Here is a 19,468-nt window from a genome sequence, read left to right on the forward strand (position 1 = left end):
TGCACGGGTAGCACATTTGTGAATCTGTGCATATTCACAAATATCTTCCCATCATCTTGGTGGTTGAATGGGGTTTGCGCTGAGCTGCTGTCTTTTTCGCCTCAGTGACCTAGAAAAGGTTACTCCACAGTCTTTCAGCTCCCAAGATTTCAAATGAGGAGTCCAATGCCTGTTCTTCCCTCCCTCCCTCTTTTCTTTTGTCTCTCTTTTCATTCTCTTTGAGAGACTGAATATGCAAACAATGACAAGACCATATGTAAAAACAAAACTGACCAACAGTCTTTAGCAACTAGTCCACTCCCCATCTGCAGCAACCATCCCAGAAAGCCTAACAACTCCTGTGGTTATCAGCCCCAAAATGGCCAGCACTTGGTCAATCACAGACAGCTTCCCTAATATTTGCCCCAACCAGGAAAGCCAAATACTAAAGGCCCCCCACCTCCCCATCCCCCGACCCTGGGCCGCCAACAAATTACATAGGCTACCCTACTTCTGGGTGGCCGCAGACAGCTTCTCCGTGCCAGCAACCTCCAATCAGGGCATACCTGAGTTCCCTTTTTCCACTATAAAGCTTCCCATTCCTGTGCCTGTCTCTGAGTATCTGTCAGACATAAATGATGATGGCCCAAATCCCTTGCTATAGAAAAGCTCTAAGCAGGGACGCCTGGGTGGCTCAGTTGGTTAAGCGGCTGCCTTTGGCTCAGGTCATGATCCCGGCGTTCTGCCTTGCTCAGCAGGGAGTCTGCTTCTCCCTCTGCCTCTGCCTGCCACTCTGTCTGCCTGTGTTCGCTCACTCTCTCTCCCTCTCTCTCTCTCTGACAATAAATAAATAAAATCTTAAAAAAAAAAAAAAAAGATCGTTTTAAGAAAAGCTCTAAGTAAATAGCCTTTGCTTGTCCTTATTTGGCTTTATTTCTGTACCTTTCTTCTCCTCCCTCTCTGGTTCTTTTTCTTCCTCCTCCTCCCCCTCTTTTTCTTTCTCCTCACTCCTCCTCTCCCACCCCCATAGTCTTCTTTGTTCTTCTTGTTTTTCTTCTTTTTGTAAATAACTTATTCTTTCAAAGGACAGTCCTTAAAGATCTTCTCTTTATAGGAATTTCCCTCACATATGCCTAGGTGTGTCTTTTGCATTGATACTACCTGGAACTCAGTGACCCCTTTCACCTGCAGATGCAGGTCTGTCTTTCGGTCAGGGAAATTTTCTATTATTTGTTTAATTATTACTTCTCTTTTAGATGTTCCTTTCTCTCCTTGGAGAACTCCCAACAGTCATATGTCAAGTCTTTTGGATGTATCTTCAAAATGATGTGCCCCTTCTTTCCTTCCTTCCTTTCTTTTTTTAAGATTTTATTTATTTACTTGAGAGAGAGCAAGAGCGCAGAGGGAGAGGGAGAAGCAGACTCTCTGCTGAGCAAGGAGCCTGACACGGGGCTCGATCCTAGTACCCTGGGATCATGACCTGAGCTGAGGCAGCTGCCCATCCAACTGAGCCACCCCAGCACACTCTATGTGCCCTTTTCATCGTAATTTCTCTCTTTATATTGTCTTACTCTGTGTTTTGAGATATCTTTTCCACTTTTCAGGCCACTTAGCAGGATTCAGTTGTTCTCTTTCAATGTATCATCAGTGTTGTGTTTTTAAAATCATGATTTCCATTTATTTACTTGTGTAAAAATCTTATACCTCTTTTATTTATAATAGCTTCAAATGAATACAAACCAAATGTCCATTATAAGGAAAGGGAATGGAGACACTGTGGTATATGTATTTAGTGAAATACTACTCAGCATTAAAAGGGGAAAAAAACCTACAGATATATGCAAGAATATGAATGAATCTCAAAATATTATACCGAGTGAAAGAAATCAGACATTAAAAAAATACATATAATAAAATTCTATGTACCTGAAGTTCTAAGTCAAACAAAACTAATCTATGGAGACAAAATCAGAAATTACTTAGGGAGGGGAAAATGCAGAAGGTTGGTAATTTACTAGGAAGTACCAAGAGGTGATGAAAATATTGTATGTTTATAGAGGTATGAGTTATAAGAATGGTATGCCACTTTTTATCAAGGTTCATCATACTGTATACTTAAGATCTGTGCATTTTATTGAATGTAAAATCTCAATTTAAAAGGGGAATAAAGGGGTGCCTGGGTGGCTCCATGGGTTAAAGCCTCTGCCTTCCGCTCAGATCATGATCCCAGGGTCCTGGGATTGAGACCCGTATGGGGCTCTCTGCTCCGCAGGGAGTCTGCTTCCCCCTCTCTCTCTCTGCCTGCCTCTCTGTCTACTTGTGATCTCTGTCAAATAAATAAATAAAATCTTTTTAAGAAAATTAAAAAGGGAATAAAATGCTTCTGTTCAATAGTTTTGTGTGTGTACTGAATTTAGTCATCTTAAGGGCTTTTATTTATGTGTTTATATTTATTTATGGTTTAAATAAATATAGAGAAGACACTGTCTTCTCTAACAGTGTCAAAAGCTGGTGCCCTGTCACCTTCAAATGAAGAGAAGTTTCAGTGTCACTGTTCTGCTTCCTTAAAGCTCCTCTTTGTCTGGATGACCAGCAAGTCCTTTTTTTTTTCTTGACAATTTATCTCATTATATTTTTAATTGAAGTATAATTAACATGGCATTATATTAGGTTCAGGTGTACAATATAGTGATTCAACAATTCTACACATTACTCAGTGCTAATCTTGGTAAGTGTACTCTTAAACCCCATCACCTATTTCACCCATCCTCTGACCACCTGCCCTGTAGCAACGACGAGGTTGTTCTCTGTATTTAAGTCTTTAGTTTGTCTCTTTTTTCTTTGTTTCTTTGTTTTGTTTCTTAAATTCCACATATGAATGAAGTCATATGCTATTTATCTTTCCCTGTCTGAATGCTTTCACTCAGCATAATACCCTCTGGGTCCATCCATGTTGTTGCAAATGGCAAGATCTCATTCTTTTTTATGGCCGAGTAAGATGGATAGATATAGATAAATAGATAGATATCTTACTAGATAGGTCTTACTAGATAAATATGTTACCACATAGATAGACACACAGATAGACAGATAGATATTCCACATCTTTATCCATTCCTCTATCAGTGAACACTTGGGCTTCTTCCATATGTTATCTATTTTAAGTAATGCTGCAATAAACATAGAAATAAATTTATCTTTTTGAATTAGCATTTTTGTTTTCTTTGGGTAAATACCAAGTAATGGAATTACTAGAGCATATGGTAATTATATTTTAATTTTTTGAGGAACATCCATACTGTTTTCCACAGTGGCTACACCAAGTTGCATTCCCATTAACAGTGCATGAGGATTCCTTTTTCTCCACATCCTCACAAACACTTGATATTTATCTTTTTTATTTTAGCCATCTTGACAGGTATAAGGTGGTATCTCACTGTGGTTTTGATTTGCATTTTCCCGATGATTAGTGATGTTGTGCATCTTTTCATGTGTCTGTTGGCCATTTGTGTGTCTCAGAAGGTCCTTTTTTTTTTTTTTTAAAGATTTTATTTATTTATTTGACAGAGATCATAAGTAGGCCGAGAGGCAGACAGAGTGAGAGGGAAGCAGGCTCCCTGCTGAGGAGAGAGCCCGATGCGGGACTCGATCCCAGGACCCTGAGATCATGACCTGAGCCGAAGGCAGCAGCTTAAACCACTGAGCCACTCAGGTGCCCCATCAGAAGGTCCTCTTAAGAACAGTGCCAGGACAGGTATTCTTCTCCCACTTGAAGGACCATGGCTCTTCTCAGGCTATACTCTGCCCATTATCCAGTATGTTCTGATGATCTTCCCTTTCTCTCTATCTCTAGACCCACTATAACTTGAGGCTTCATTCACATCCTCTGGCACCCACTTTGCCTGTCTGCTCATTCCCAACCATTCATGTTTCAATTTGGGTCACAGAGTTGAATTGGAAACAGGAGAGAAGGGTGAAAGGTATGTGATAGTCTGATTGATTTTGATAAATGAGCTGGTACCCAAAACTTTGTGCCTTGTATTTAGTAAGCAATCAAAAAAATATTCGTTACACTGAGTAAAAAACATACTTGAGTAAGTAAGTAGACCTACTTAATCCCAACATCATTGAATGTGATGTTGTTTACATCTAAATTTCCCTTCTCTGGAGATGGCACTAAAATCAGGAACATAAAATCCAAAGGTTGGGTGGAAACTAATGTTAGTGAGGTAGAGAAGATGGTCCAACTCTGCCACCGACTAGGAACACCAGAAGCAAACAGTGAAATCTGGGTTGTAAAGCAAGAGCTCGGAGACCTAGAAAGACAATGAAGGGATGGGTTAAGAGAGTAAGTAGAGGGACGCCGGGATGACTCATTTGGTTAAGTGTCTGCCTTCAGCTCAGGTCATGATCCCAGAGTCTTGGGATCAAGTCCTGTGTTGGGGGCTCCTTGCTCAGCAGGCAGTCTGCTTTTCCCTCTGCAGTTCCTCCTGCTTGTGCTCTTTCTCTCTCTCTGACAAATAAATAAAATCTTTATATTAAAAAAAGAATAAGTAGAAGGACTATCTTGGGTAAAAACTATTGAGCACTGTGGTCCAACAACAGATACCCCCAGACCCTCTTAACAAAATAATAGCTGGAAGACTTCCAGCTTCTGCCTAGTACAGAAGGCCGAAAAGAGCACTGTTTGCACCATCACAACAATAAGCTAGACAAGCTACAAAATCATAACTTTTATTGAACCGATCAGAAAGCCGAGGTCACAGGACAACTGACTAGCCTGAATCCAAGGAAAGACAAGCTGCTTGTAAACACAGGTGAGAGGCAGCCCTGGGTCATCTATGGCACAGCATGTGAAGGAAGATGAAGCAGCCATTCAAACAGCAAAGAATTCTGCTAAATGTTTAAATAAATTGCTGAAGATTGAGTATGGCTTTGCATGCTTTTGGAACCCCAGGGAAACCACAACGATAAGGGGAATTCTTATCTACTCGCTGGCTCTTATCCAGGGAAGGTGTTTTGTAATTAAAAGGGTTCCTAGTCTCTTCTAGAGGCAGAAGTCATCGTCTTCTATTACGTGAAGATGAGCACATTCCTTCGAACACATTAAAGTCTGGGTCCAGATCCAATGAGCAAGGCCAAGAGAGAGCAAGCACTTCCCTCTCTGAGCCCTTCTTTCAAGTTCCCGTATCCTCTCTGAAGATGTGCCTTTTTCAGGATGACTGACACTGGAAATACTTCCTTCAAGGGTAAAGCCCACTAGCTTTAGTTACACCCCTAGCAAAACAAATCCCCTCTTATCCACAGGGAATGTGTTCTAATCCCTCTAGTTGGATGGCTGAAACTGTAGATAGTACCGAATCCTATACATTCTATGCTTTTTCCTGTACATACAAACCTATGATAAATTAGTCACAGTAAGAGATTAACAGCAATAACTAATAATAAAATAGAACAATTATAGCAACATACTGAGATATATATGAAGTTGTCTGAATGTGGTCACTCTCAGGATATCTCACTGCACTCACCTTCTTGGGATGATGAGAGACGGTAAAATGCCTACATAATGTGATAAAGGGAGGTGAGTGACACAGACATTGGGATTTAGTGTTAGGATTAAGCTACTGCTGACTTTCTGATGACATGTCAGGGAGGATCTGCTTCTGGACCAGAGTTGACTGCAGGCAACTAAAAACTCAGAAAGTGGGGCATCTGGGTGGCTCAGTTGGTTAAGCATCTGCCTTCAGCTCAGGTCACGATCCCACGGTCCTGGGATCGAGTCCAGAACTGGGCTCCTTGCTCAGCTCCCTCTGCTTCTGCCTGCCACTCTGTTTGCTTGTGTTCTCTCTCTCTCTGACAAATAAATAAATAAAATCTTTTTTAAGTTAAAAAAATAATAAAACCTCAGAAAGTGAAACCACAGCTGGGAGGGTGGGGAGAGACACTGTAGATCAGAGCGTTATAGAGAACCCTCCACTTCTTTTTTTGTTTAAAGATTTGTTTATTTTAGAGAGCACATGGGCATGTGAGCTTCTGCGAGCTGAGGAAGGGACTGAGGGAGAAGGAGATAATTTCGAGTAGACTCCCTGTAGAGCGCAGTGCCTGACAATGGGCTCAATCTCACCACCCTGAGACCACATCCTGAGCCAAAAATCAAGATAGATCCTTAACAGACTGAGCCATGCAGGCGCCCCTACTTCTATCCTTTTAATTACAAAAACAAATAACTATTATAGAGGGAAATAAATCTTGTTGCCAGAGGAAAAGTAACTGAACCCTGCGTACCACCAGCAGATGATTTTAGTGGTTGATTTTAATTTTCAGGTGGTTTGACATTATTTAGGATATGTTCAAAGTGATACTGATCTACATTCCCTTATTAGAAACCACTGAGTATCAGTGTATTTTGGAATTGAGGATAAATAATTTAAAAAACCTTTTTCTTTTAAAACCAACTTTAGGGGCGCCTGTGTGGCTCAGTGGGTTAAAGCCTCTGCTTTCAGCTCAGGTCATGATCCAGCCTCGCATGGGGCTCTCTGCTCAGCAGGGAGCCTGCTTCCCCCTCTCTCTCTGCCTGCCTCTCTGCCTACTTGTGATCTCTGTCAAATAAATAAATAAAATCTTAAAAAAAAAACAACTTTAATGAAGTATAATTGACATACAACAAAACTCATCCACTTTAAGAATACCCTGTGAGTTTAGGCAATTTGCATACCCTTATGCCCCACAATCAAGGTCGAAATATTCCATCATTCTAGAAAGTTCCTTTCAACACCTTCGGCCATAATCAAGCCCCATAATAAAACACATCGAATTTCTGCACTGCTATATAAGGATATTCACACTAAATGGTGTAAAGAATATCAATACCTTATGTCATATTGGGCCAAGTTTGTCTGCTGAGTTTGTCATAAGCTTCATGAAACCCTTTAGTTTTCAAAAATTTTGGATTTGGAAACTGTTGATAAGAGATAATAGATCTGTGATAATTACACATATAGATGCATAAATTGGTTTCTTGTATAGCGACATCTGGACTTAGGACAAATGGACTGATGAGCCTGTGGTTAATCTTTTGGCTACTAAGCTATTCTAAGAAAATTTTATTAACTACTGCATAGTTAGTACCTAACAGTATACCTGAAATATAACAGGTACTCCATAATACATTTCATTTTGTCTACTGACAATTCCACCCAACTCATACTTTATACCACTATCTCTTTTGTTAACTAAAAATATTCTTTAAAATCTTTTTTTAAAGGATTTTATTTATCTATTTGACAGAGATCACAAGTAGGCAGAGAGGCAGGCGGAGATGGAGGAGGAAGCAGGCTCCCCGCTGAGGAGAGAGCCCGAGGTGAGGCTTGATCCCAGGACCCCGAGACCATGACCCAAGCCAAAGGCAGCGGCCCAACCCACTGAGCCACCCAGGCACCCCCATTTTTCAAAAATCTTAAGTAGGCTCCATCCCAACATAGGGCTTGAACTCACAATCCTGAGATTAAGAGGCACGTGCTCTATTGACTGAGACAGACAGGTGCCCCTATTCCACTATCTTTTCATTTTCTGTACTGATATTTTTCCTCAGAGACCTCCTTTATTTATTTAGAAAGCTCTGATTTTTCTACTGTTCATTTTCTGTCATTTCCTCTAGACCATTTCCTCTAGACTATATCCAGTATATAGTCATCAGCAACACATGGCTATTTAAATTTAAATTAAAGATAAATAAGGGGCACCTGGGTGGCTCAGTGGGTTAAAGCCTCTGCCTTTGGCCCAGGTCATGGTCCCAGGGTCCTGGGATCGAGCCCCACATCGGGCTCTCTGCTCAGCAGGGAGCCTGCTTTCCTCCTCTCTCTCTGCCTGCCTCTCTGCCTACTTGTGATCTCTGTCAAGTAAATAAAATCTTAAAAAAGATAAATAAAATGAAAAAGTCAATTTCTTAGCTGCAGTAGCTACATTTCAGATGTCTGCTACATCGGATAGTGTGAATATAGAACAGTTCCACCACTGGGGGAAGTTCCATTGGCCAGAGCCGCCTCATCTTGCTTGCCACTTTATTCCCAGTACCTTCCACAGTGCTTGGGATCCACTAGATAATCAACAAATACTTGCTGAGTTAATGTTTTCAGTTTATCTATAAAAGCCTTCAGGCAAATATAAAGCAAAGATTCTTTCTTGAACTAGAAATGATTGAATAGCATTTACTCCTAGGAGCTCAAATGCCTTGTGTGTTTTTTTTTAAAGTTTAGAATCTTTATTTTTTTATTATTAACATATAATGTATTATTTGTTTCAGGAATATAGGTCTGTGATTCCTCAGTCTTACACAGTTCACAGCACTCACCATAGCACAGACCCTCCCCAGTGTCCATCACCAGCCACACCATCCTCCCACCCCTCTCCACTCCAGCAACCCTCAGTTTGTTTCCTGAGATTAAGAGACTTTTATGGTTTGTTTCCCTCCCTGGTTTCATCTTGTTTCATTTTTCCCTCCCTTCCTCTGTGATCCTCTGCCTTGTTTCTTAAAACCCTCCTATCAGTGAGATTGTATAATTGTCTTTCTCTGATTGACTTATTTTGCTTAGCATAATATCCTCTAGTTCCATCCATTTTGTTGCAAATGGCAAAATTTCATTTTTTGATGGCTGCATACTATTCCATTGTCTATATACACCACATCTTCTTTATCCATTCATCTGTTGATGGACATCTAGGCTCTTTCCATAGTTTGGCTATGGTGGACATTGCTGCTATAAACATTCGGGTGCATGTGCCCCTTCGGATCACTACATTTGTATCTTTGGGGTAAATAGTAGTGTGATTGCTGGGTCATAGAGTAGTTCTTTTTTCAACTTTTTGAGGAACCTCCATGCTGTCTTCCAGAGTGGATGCACCAGCTTGCATTCCCACCAACAGTGTAGGAGGGTTCCCCTTTCTCCACATCCTTGAAAAGGTATAAAAATTAGGTTATATTTTATTCTGTATTATAGCTTTGATTATTAATGGTTTTTGGTCATTCAGCATTTACCAAATGCCAGGCACTGTTCAAATTGCTTTATGTATATTTTCTCAGTAATCTTCACAACAACCTTATGATATCTACACTATTTTCAATTTATAGATAAGGAAACTGAGGCAGAGGTGGAAAGTAACTTGCCCAAGATCATGCAGCTACTAAGTGGCAGGGCCAGAATTTGGACCCAGGTAGTCTGACTCCAGAGGCTAAGCAATTAACCCCAACACTGAGCTCTTTGTGATTTATTTATTATTTTTTTTAAGGAGGGAAAGGTGAGTGGGGTGGGAGGGGGAGAGGGAGAAAGAGAATCTTAACCAGGCTCCACGCCCACTGGGGAGCCTGAGGTGGGGTTCAGTCTCACAACCCTGAGATCGAGACCTGAGCCAAAATTAAGAGTCAGATGCTTAACCGACTGAACCACCTAAGCATCCCTCTTGATGACTTTTTAAAAGATTTTATTTGCGAGAGAGAGAGAGTGCTTAGGAGTGGGAGGGATGGGCAGAGGGAGAGGGAGACACAGACTCCCAGCTGAGAAGGGAGAGGGAGCCCAAGTAGGGCTCCATCCCAGGACACTGGGATCATGACCTGAGCCAAAGGCAGCCGCTTAACCAACTGAGCCACTCAGGTGTCCCTTTATGATTATTTTTAATAAGAACCATTTATTTGCTGGGACCCCTGCATGGCTCAGTGGGTTGGGTCTCTGCCTTCAGCTCAGGTAATGATCTCAGGGTCCTGGGATTGAGCCCCGCATCGGGCTCTCTGCTCAGCAGGGAGCCTGTTTCCTCTCTCTGCCTGCCTCTCTGCCTGCTTGTGATCTGTCAAATAAATAAAATCTTTTTTTTTAAAGAACCATTTATTTTCTTCTTTCCAGTCTTCAAACCTGTTTTCTTTTTCCTTAATTACATTTAGCTAGCACACCCTAGAAAAGATTAATCACTGCTATAGCCCTGCATCTTTGTTGGGTCCCTGACTTTAATGTGAATACTTGCCTCATTTCACTCTAAGGTATGAGGTTACTGTTGTTTTCTGATGATAATCATGATCCATTTAAAGAAATATTCTTTTATTTCTAGTTTACTATGAATTTTTAAATTTCAGAAATGGCTAACAATGCATCCGCAGAGAATATCATTTGGCTTTTCTCCTTTAATAAATTACTTGAGATTTCTTAGTGTTAAACCATCCTTCTTGAAGTAAACCATACGTTGTCATGGTATGAATTCTTTTTAGTACCACACCAGTTTTTGATATTTTAACTTAATTTCTTTGCAACAAAATCAGAAGAATTCCTCTCTTTCTTGGGGTGTTGTCTGTCCTGAGTTTTGATATTAGGGTTATGCTAGCCTTGTGGAATAATCCAAGAAATGTTCTTCCTTTTGGGACAGTTTCCCTAGAATCCAGCCAGGGTTTGACACCCCATCTCAACCCCCTTCTTCTGGAGGTGTCCATGGTACCAGCAGTGGCCGCTCGCTCGCAAGGATCCTCTTGAACTGGACTCACCTGATCCCCAACAAAGCCCGTGTACCTTCCCGTTTCCCCCCTTCCCTGCACCGGCCACGAGCCTCTGGCTTCCAGGCCTGTTTAGCTCCACGCCACTTGCCTTGCCATCGCGTTTGCGTGGGACACACGCGTGGTGGCGAGTTCCGCAGAACAGAACTGACACTGCAGGTGGGAACGGTGGGGCTGGGGGACCCCTGTCAACCCTGTCGCCCTCAGGACCGCGGGTTTCTACTCGGCAGCCGGGACAAGGACCTCGGTAAACGGCTCTGCGCCCACGCGCGAGGTGCGGGAACCTAAAACCCGGACGGCCTGACCCCAAAGCCAGTGCGCCCACGACAACGAAGTCTGGCCTGGTCCACCGCGGCCCCGGGCTCAGGCCCTCACGTTGGCCCGCGCGTCCTCCCCGCACGCCGGCAACCGCCGGCCTCTGCACTCTGCGCTCCGTCCGGTCGCCCGTCCCGCACGGCGGTCGCGGCCCGGGCGCCGGCGGCTCCGACCCGTTCGGCTCTCACTGTGCAGCAGGGACCGCGGGGAGACCGAGAGGAGGAAAAGGTGACTAAACGCCAGTGACGGTGACCGCGTTAGTCTCAGCTGCAAACCGCAGAAAGTCCCTTCCGGCGTGAGGGTAACTCCGCGGGGCCTCCCGCGGCTCCCAGAGACCCCGCGAAACCGAGGGAGGGAGGGAGGGCGTTCGCGCGCCCGACGCCCCCAGGACAGCCGCCCGGCGGGGCTGCGGGAAGCTCGGCCGCGGCGCGGAGGTCCCGGCGGAGAGCCAGGGGTGAGGCGCGGCGTCCCCGCGGCGGGCGCGGCCGGATCCCCCCGCAGCTCGGCCGGTGGAACTTCCCGGCGCCGCCTCTGACGGAGCGGCCGGCGCGCGTCACGTGGGGCCGCAGCGTGCTCCCGCGCCCGGCGCACTGACGCGAGGCTCGGGTTGCCCCGGGGAGGGTCGAGGCGCCGCGGAAGGGGCGGGGCGAAGGAAGCGGGCCGGGGGGCGGGGCCGGCGGAGGAGAGGGGCGGGCGGAGAGGGGCGCGCGGGCGGGGAGGGCCCGGCGTATTATGGGATGCGGCGGTGGAATGGCGCTGGGCGCGTGATTTTGAACAAACCCGGGTCTGTGTCTCGGAGGCGCCGCCGCCGCCGCTGCTGCTGGGAGCCTAGGGAGCGCGGCGCGAGGAGCAGGCGGCGGCGCCGCCGGCGGCTCTGGTGAGCGTCAGCCCCGGGGGTGGGGACCTCTGGGCGGGCGGGCGGGAAGGGGACGCCGGCCCCCCGCTGCGGGTGGTGGCGCGGGCGGAGGGCGCCGGACCGCCCCCTGCGGGAGCCCGGGCCGCCGGAGTGCGGCGGAGAGCGCGAACCTGCGGGCTTGGGGCCGCCGCGCCGCCTCCTCGGGCCGCAGGGGGCGGGGGGAGCCTCCCGGCCCGGCCTCTTCCCGCCGGCGCCCGGGTGGGCGGCTGTCACCCGGCAGGGCCGGCCCTGGCCCGGCCGCCCGCCCCTCGCGGCCGGCGGGAGGAAGGGTTCCGGCGGCTGTTGACACGCACCTTGCGTGGCCCGCGAAGCCGACCGTCGCCCCGGGTTTCTGGGAACCGGTTCTGCTGCTGTGTCATTTCGTTCCAGCGCCTGCTTCCCTCGCTGCCCGCCGCCCCTTCTTCCTCCGCCCTTTGTATGATCCCGTCTCCGTGTGCGTCCGTTTTCCTCGCGAAGCCCCCGGCTCAGTGTCGTAATGTCCCCGCGGTGCACGGGGGCCGGCGGCGGGCCGGCCTGAGCCTGGCCGAGCAACGGTAAACAGCAGGCGGGGTGCGGAGGGGCGGGCTGGCGGGGGCGGAGTGAAGTTTGGAGACCGGGGACCGCGGGCCTCGGGGGGAGCGGGCCGCGGGGTGCGGAGCGGCGGGGGGCCGCCGGCTCCCGGACGGGCTCTTCGCTCAGGAGGGGGGAGGGGTGGGGCGGCCTGTCCGGCGGCCACCTCGGCCCGCGGCCACCGGCGGGCCCAGAGGACCGTGGAGGCCTGTGCTCGGCCGTGAAACCCCGCGCGGCGGTCGCGGGCGGGCTGGCGGGCCGGGCAGTAACGCGGGGGGTTCGGCGTGGTAGAGCTTCCCGCACACAGCAGACTGGACCGACTCGGTCCTGTCGCACGTCTGGTCGCGCGTCGTGGGGCTTCCTCAGACGATGCGGCCCTGGTGCCCTTCAGGGGCCACAGCGCGGCGGGCGGAGCCGGGGGACGCTCTGCGAGCCCTCGTGCGGGGCCACTGGCTCTGCCCGAGCGGACGTGCCTTGCGGGCTCCGGCCCCGTCCGCCGACGGACCTTCGGACGCCCGGCAAGTGACTTAGGGCAGAGGCGCGCGTTTTCCGCGCTTTAGCCGCCGTTCACTCCTCAGCGCGTCCCCATCTCCGAGCGGCGACAGAGGGGAAGCCGCAGGCTCACGGACAGCGACATGGCTCAGAATCCGCTTTCGGAACCAGACCGCGGCGGCTTTGGGCCGCGTCGTCAGCACGAGCGCCCGGGCCCGCCACCGCGCACTGGGTCTGGGGACAGGGCGGCCGCGGGGGGGACGCCGGCGTCCTGCCCGGCGCCAAGGGTCCGTCGCGCTCTCCGCCGTCCTCGCCTCAAGTTGCTTGTCTGAGAACGAGGGACTTCGGGTTCTTCATTGTCCTTCCGTGTGGCTCTGCTGCTCAGAAACGCGCCGGACCCGCGGCTCGACCTCCCTGCGGCCGCCGCGGGCCCGCAGAAGCACCCGCTTCCGCCGCGGGGCGGGCGGCCTCGGCGAGCGCGCGTGGGTCTCCCCGCGCGTTTGAAGGTTGGCGGGCCGGGCGGGCGGCTCTGCGGCGGGGAGGGGCGGGGAGGGCCGCGGGGGGCGGGGAGGGCGGCGGCGGCGGCGGCGGCGGCGGCGGCGGCGGCGGCGGCGGCCGGGCTGGGCGGTCGGGAAGCTGCTGAGTGTGATGGTGATGACGAGGTGAAAATGGCGGATCTTTCGAAATACAATCCCGGCCCCTGACATACCAGCGGCGGCGGCGGCGGCGCCGCCCGGGCTCCCTCCGCGGCCCCGGGCCCCCGTAGCGCTCCCGCCGGGGCGAGCTGGGAAGCGACGCGGCCGGCCGGGGCTCCGGAGCGCGGGCAGAGCCAGCCCTGCCGGGCTCGGAGTCGCCCGGGACCTCCCGGAGCCCCCACCTCGGAGCGGAGGGAGGAGGAAGCGGCGGCCGCTGGAGGTAGAGGAGCAGGGGCGTCCGGAGGCTTCTCCGCAGCGAGTCCCTTTCCTGCAGGGGCGGCGGGGAGGGGAGCGCCTCGTCGGGAGCGCGGGGGCCCGTAGCCTCGTCCTGACACCGACGCGACTGCGGGTGCTGAGGCTCGAGCGGACCGGAGGCGGCCGCCGAGGCCTAGAGGAGCCGCCGGCTCTGACCCGGTTTCCTGACTTGGCGTTTCCCCGCCCGACGGCGGCGGCTGGCGGGGAGACGCGGGGCTCCGGCTGCTCCCCGCATTCCCGCCCCGCGCCGGGGACCGTGCGGGCGCTCGCATGTAGCCGCGCACACGCCGCTCTTGTCACGATGGAAAATGTTTTCTTTTTCTGTTGCTCCGTCGTCCGTAGAGGGACCCGGTTGCCGCTGGCGTTTGGCCGACGACAGCCGAGACCGCCATCGCGTCCTAGCCCCGTGTTGCCCCCACACGCCCATTTCCAGGGTTTGGAGACTGAGGCGTGGCACGTGCTGCGGTGTGCGGACTCCAGGGTCCGACGACCGGCCGCGGCTTGGGCTCCGGGTGTTGCCGGCGTCGTGCAGGGCGCCGTGAGGGCGCGGGTTGGCGGGGGCAGTTGTGGCCTCTGTCCCTTTCCAGGAGGGGCTGGTCGGCTCCTCGGTCAAGAGCTGGCGCGGGGGACTGACAGGCGCTACGACCGTGGATTATGGCCGTAGTTTCACGTCGTTGGGTTCCCTGAAGACGGGGGTGTTTGAGCCGCGCTGCGGTCCCTCGGGAGCCCGTCCGCTGGCGCACCCAGCAGGGCCGCTGGAAGGGGCGGGAGTCCGGTGTTCAGACGCTGTGTGGGCCCTCGGGTTTCCCAGCTGTCGCAGCGGAAGGTTCGGTCGGTGACACTGCGTGTCTGAGCCTCGACAGAGAGGTGAGGGTTTAGAAGTGCCCGCTGGCGTGTTTGTGATGAGCGTGACTGCCCTCATCCACGCGTCCGGCAGAGATGATGTCAGAGAGTGACGTCAGAGAGTGCAGTGTCATACGTCATGTATTCGGAGGAGAAACACTGTGTGTGTGTGTAACTTGGACATTTGGCTTTCACTCGTTAGGACAATAAGGGACCAAAAAATTTTAAGGGACGTAACTGCAGAGGTACTCAGAAGCTTCAGTTAATGAAGATTTTGTTAAACCTTTGTCTGATGTTCTTGTCTTATCCAGTAGAGATTTGGTTCTGTTTTTTTCTTACAGCTTTTATGTTGCAGTTATTTGGTACATGTCAGCTGGCTTCTAAGTTAGTGGTAAAACTCAGAATTTAAAGCGTAATTAACATAAAGGAGAGTAAAATGACTTCTCGTTGGCTTTTTTTTTTTTTTTTTTTTTAATCACAGAGGACTGTTGTCTTTTTTGGCGATTCTTTGTGATTGTCTTTAAAGGCCAGTTTTCAGATTGTTATGGTTAGAACAATTGTCTGTTAATAATTAGAAGTGTGTTAGGAAGAAATGAAGAGTTATGCCAGCAGAGACAGTCTAACGTCTTTTTTGGGAAAGAGGAGCATTGCAGATTTTAATTATTTAAGTGTCACTGTTGGGTTTGTCCTATGTGTCATATACTGTGCTAGGGATAGGACATACCTCAGTATCATTGCCTCAGGAAACTTTCAGTTTAGGAGTTGGGAGGTAAAGTTGGAACGGTGGGTTGGGTAGAGCTTTAATGCAGAAGGCCTTGAGAGTTACAGAAAATTTTCAAAATAGGAGAGTGACAGCCTCAGAGATGTACTCAAGGGAGTTAAATTCTGTGGCTTTTATGGAGAATGTGTTGTAGGTTAGAGGAGATGGAGGTAAAAGTACCATACCAGGTTTCAGACTTTGGAGATTCAGACATTCTTGGGTGTAGTGGGAAGGAGACATTGTGAAGTTGTAATCTGCATTGTATATGCCAGATAAATAGTTCCACGGAGAGACATCGAAGGTGACAGGATCTTAAGCCCTATTGTTTGATAGACTATCTAATGTCATAAAAAGCTAATTCAATTTAGATGGAGAAAGAGGAAAAGAATTTTCATTAAGTTCTAGCGTACAATGTAACTTTTTTATAGTAGCCTTGCAAGTAAATGGAGGCTTGGTGAGATTACTGTTTAGGGTTCCATGTTAAACAACTACAAGAGCCAACATTTGGAAATGGATCTGATTTGAATCCCCATGTTTTGTCCACCATGTTAGTCTTTTTTTTTTTTTTTTAAGATTTTATTTGTTTATTTGACAAAGAGAGATGGCACGTAGGCGGGGTGGGGTGGGGGGAAGCAGGCTCCCTGCTGAGCAGAAGGCAGATGCTTACCCCACTGAGCCACCCAGGCACCCCTGTCCACCATGTTAGTCTTAAGCATGAGTAATATATACAGTACCCCCCTTTAAAGGGGAAAAAATTATCATGGGTCCTTATATTGGCCTAAATAGTTTTATTAAAATATTTAATTTTTGGATGTATATAGTATAAATTGCTTATGTCTGTTGCTTTTATGTAAATATAAAACACAAGTAGACTTGTAAATGAAATATAAACAAAACTATAAAGCCAGTAAAACAAATTAAATTTAGGGTAATGGATGATGTTGCTTTGCTGAAACAAACTCTTTGCATAGTAAATACACTATTGCCTGCCTTGGCAAGGTGCAGTTTTTTTATATACTATATATCCTATGATAATCCAATTTCTACATCACTTTTGTGCATTTGAATGCTGCAAAGCTTTCCTCCTTAACTCACAGATGGTTTGGCTTTCACTTTGCATAAATATATCATTTACCTTATAAGACCCTTTTGTGCATTTTTTTTTTTTAAACCCACCCTTGTTCTAGTACCATTGATTATGGATATGAGATAGTTGTTCAGATGATCCAGAATACACTTTAAAACATATTATCAAAATGAAAATATAAATTTTTCAAATCTTCCTCAGGATTCATGGCTTATAGTCCAGTGCTCCCAGTTTAGTCTGAGAAATGTAGTTATGTACTAAGTTTTTGAGTTGTCAACATTTGATTTTAGAAATCAGAGCTAAAATCCAAATGGTGTAGTTAACTAGTTAGTCTGGTGGTAAGCTCTAGGTACAAAAGTATGGTTCTTAAACACTCAGATATTTTTGTCTAATCTGACAAATTACTCATCTGTAATATGGTGATAGGTGACCACTTCATAATGTTATATGCAGGAATGAAACATTTGAAAAAAAAATAAAAAAAGAATGAAAACGTTTGTTCTCCCTGGTTGTCCTTCACCTGTAATTAAGAAAGTAAGTCTTGGGGCGCCTGGGTGGCTCAGTGGTTAAAGCCTCTGCTTTCGGCTCAGGTCATGATCCCAGGGTCCTGGGATCGAGCCCCGCGTCGGGCTCTCTGCTCAGCAGGAGGCCTGCTTCTCTTCCTCTCTCTCTCTGCCTGCCTCTCTGCCTACTTGTGATTTCTGTCTGTCAAATGAATAAATAAAATCTTAAAAAAAAAAAAGAAAGTAAGTCTTTTAGCACTGATAATATTCCATGTGGAAGTCTTAAGAGATTTAAAAGCATAGAGCATTTGCCATTCCTATCTTACATTATTTTATATTTATTGATTTATTTTAATCACTGTTCCAATTCAGACCCTCCATTTATCTTTGTCTTGAGCTAGTTACCGAATAGCCTTCTAACTAACCGGTCTCTCTGCCTCCAGTGCAGTAAAACACTGAGATGAAGTTAATCCTCCCAAAATATAACTGTGATCCTGCCGTTCTTCGGTGGGTTTCTAAGCTTTGTCAGGGCAAGGTCTTTGGTTAATTACCCATAATGCCCTTCACAGAGTTGGGAAGTAGTAAGTATTTGTTAATTAAATAAATGACTGATAAAAACCATAAATTAGTTAAAAATTAAGAGAACCATGTCAATTTAAGATGGAATGTAATTGCAGAGTATAGGTTAAAAGCTAATTTTGAGTATTTGAAAACTTACTTGAAAAGGAGTTTCTCAGTTTGTTCCTTATGAGTTTATTTTATTCGACATGTTGGGAAGTATCAGAGCGTTATTTAAACCTGTCTTACTCAAATAGACAAACCAAAGTTATCTTGGTAAATAATGCTTGGATTGGTAAATAATGCTAGAATTTTAGATGATATCCCTTCCCCACGATTAATTATTCATTCTTCGAGTTTGCATTGGAGGTTACTATTTGGCAGCCCTGTTCTAGGCATCGAAGATAGGGAATCTAGTGATTAAAGACAGACAAGTCGCAGTCCTTGCGGAGTTTGCCTTCTAAAGAAGTAGGGCAGGAAGGCTGAGACTCTAAGCAGAGATATTTTCTGATTGTGGTAGATGGTGTCATGGAAGTACCAGGGCAGTGTGACAGAATGCTTAGGGCAGTGGAGATGAGAGTGGGGGTGCTGCTTTAGCTAGATCTTGAAACGTCACCGTCGAGACAAATACAGAAATCATTAGATTTTCTGAAATCAGTTAATCTTTGACACTCAATAGACTTAAACCACTTCAACCATGTTCAACTGTGAGGAGGAAAACTCACTGTATTGATTTCCAGAATCATGCTTTGCCTTCAGAACTTTGTTGTATGAGCAAAAAATACTGGAGGTATGGGGAATACATTGTATGTTCTGTCTTCTTTCCTACCATACCTTGCCAGTAACCCTGGCAAAAATGAGGTGAAGTAAAGCTCTTCAGTCCTACTGGCTTGTGAAAATTCTCTCTTTTCTTGTAGTGGTCCTCAACACAGTGATGATGAGGTTGCATGTGCTTAGTACATATCTTCCATTCCTAAGGGATAAAATTAGAGTGATGATTCATGTAGCTGCATGGCCAAACCCTTTCCTGCCATGCCCACAGCTCCTTTTGAGAGTTGATTTTAGTACAAGCTACCATGCCTTGCATGTGACCCTGATTGAAACAGATATAGATATCTAATCATAAAGCAGTTATCATAGTCTGCTCAGTGACTTTGAGGTATGCTGGTTCAGAATTCTGCACAGCCCGACACTACATAGACACTGGCCAAACCAATCAAATCTTTTCTTCTTAGAAGTTTGGACTTTACTCCTAGTTCAAGGGAGACTCTAGTTCTGTAATTCCTAGACTTTTTTTTTTTTTTTTAAGGTTTTATTTATTTGACAGAGAGCGAGACAGGGAGAAAGGGAACACAAGCAGGAGGAGTGGGAGAGGGAGAAAAGCAGACTTCCTGCTGAACAGGGAGCCCGATATGGGACTTGATCCGGGGTTCCTGGATCATGACCTGAGCTGAAGGCAAATGCTTAATGACTGAGCCACCAATGTACCCCATTTCCTAGTCTTTTTTTAACAGGATAAGTAAAAAAACATGTTATTCTGAATAGCAAGCTTCAAAATATTTGAAGCAAAAAAACCGCACAGATGGGGAGAAATAGACAAATCCACAATCAAATTTAGGAATTTTTAATAGCCTTTCTCAGTAATCGATAGAAGAAGAAAAGGTAAAAATAGAGAAGATGCGAACTACACTATCAGCTTGATGTAATTGACGTGTAAAATACTGCTCTCAGCAACTGCAGAACACATGTTCTTTTCCGGTGCACTTGCAGTGTTCACCAAGATAGAGCATATACTAAACGATGAAACAAGCCTCAAATTTCAAATGATGGAGATATTGTAGAATATTACGTTCTTTGGCAATAACAGGAGTAAATTAGGAATCAGTAATAAGATAGAAAAAATTCTTTATTTTTCTGTGTGTCACAGACAAAATTGCAAGGAATATTAGAAAACATTTGAAATGAATGATAATATGTTGAAA

General features: G+C 47.2%; 2 protein-coding genes across 14 annotated transcripts in view; one reads left to right on the top strand and one right to left on the bottom strand.

Moving 5' to 3' along the window:
• Window positions 1-12,173, bottom strand: part of COPS4 (COP9 signalosome subunit 4) — a 51,884-nt gene extending 39,711 nt beyond the window's left edge. Inside the window, exon 1 of the mRNA XM_045996074.1 lies at window positions 12,038-12,173. The gene's annotated coding sequence lies outside the window, so the exon portion shown is untranslated. The remainder of the gene's footprint in view (window positions 1-12,037) is intronic.
• Window positions 11,553-19,468, top strand: part of LIN54 (lin-54 DREAM MuvB core complex component) — a 66,116-nt gene continuing 58,200 nt past the window's right edge. For 4 of the 13 annotated variants that reach the window (XM_045995958.1, XM_045996010.1, XM_045996003.1 and 1 more), the window contains exon 1: window positions 11,553-11,705. The gene's annotated coding sequence lies outside the window, so the exon portion shown is untranslated. The other 9 variants (XM_045995975.1, XM_045996022.1, XM_045996052.1 and 6 more) reach the window with 6 other exon arrangements.

The sequence above is a fragment of the Meles meles genome, chromosome 2, assembly GCF_922984935.1.
Source record: "Meles meles chromosome 2, mMelMel3.1 paternal haplotype, whole genome shotgun sequence".
In the NCBI taxonomy this organism is placed as follows: domain Eukaryota; kingdom Metazoa; phylum Chordata; class Mammalia; order Carnivora; family Mustelidae; genus Meles; species Meles meles.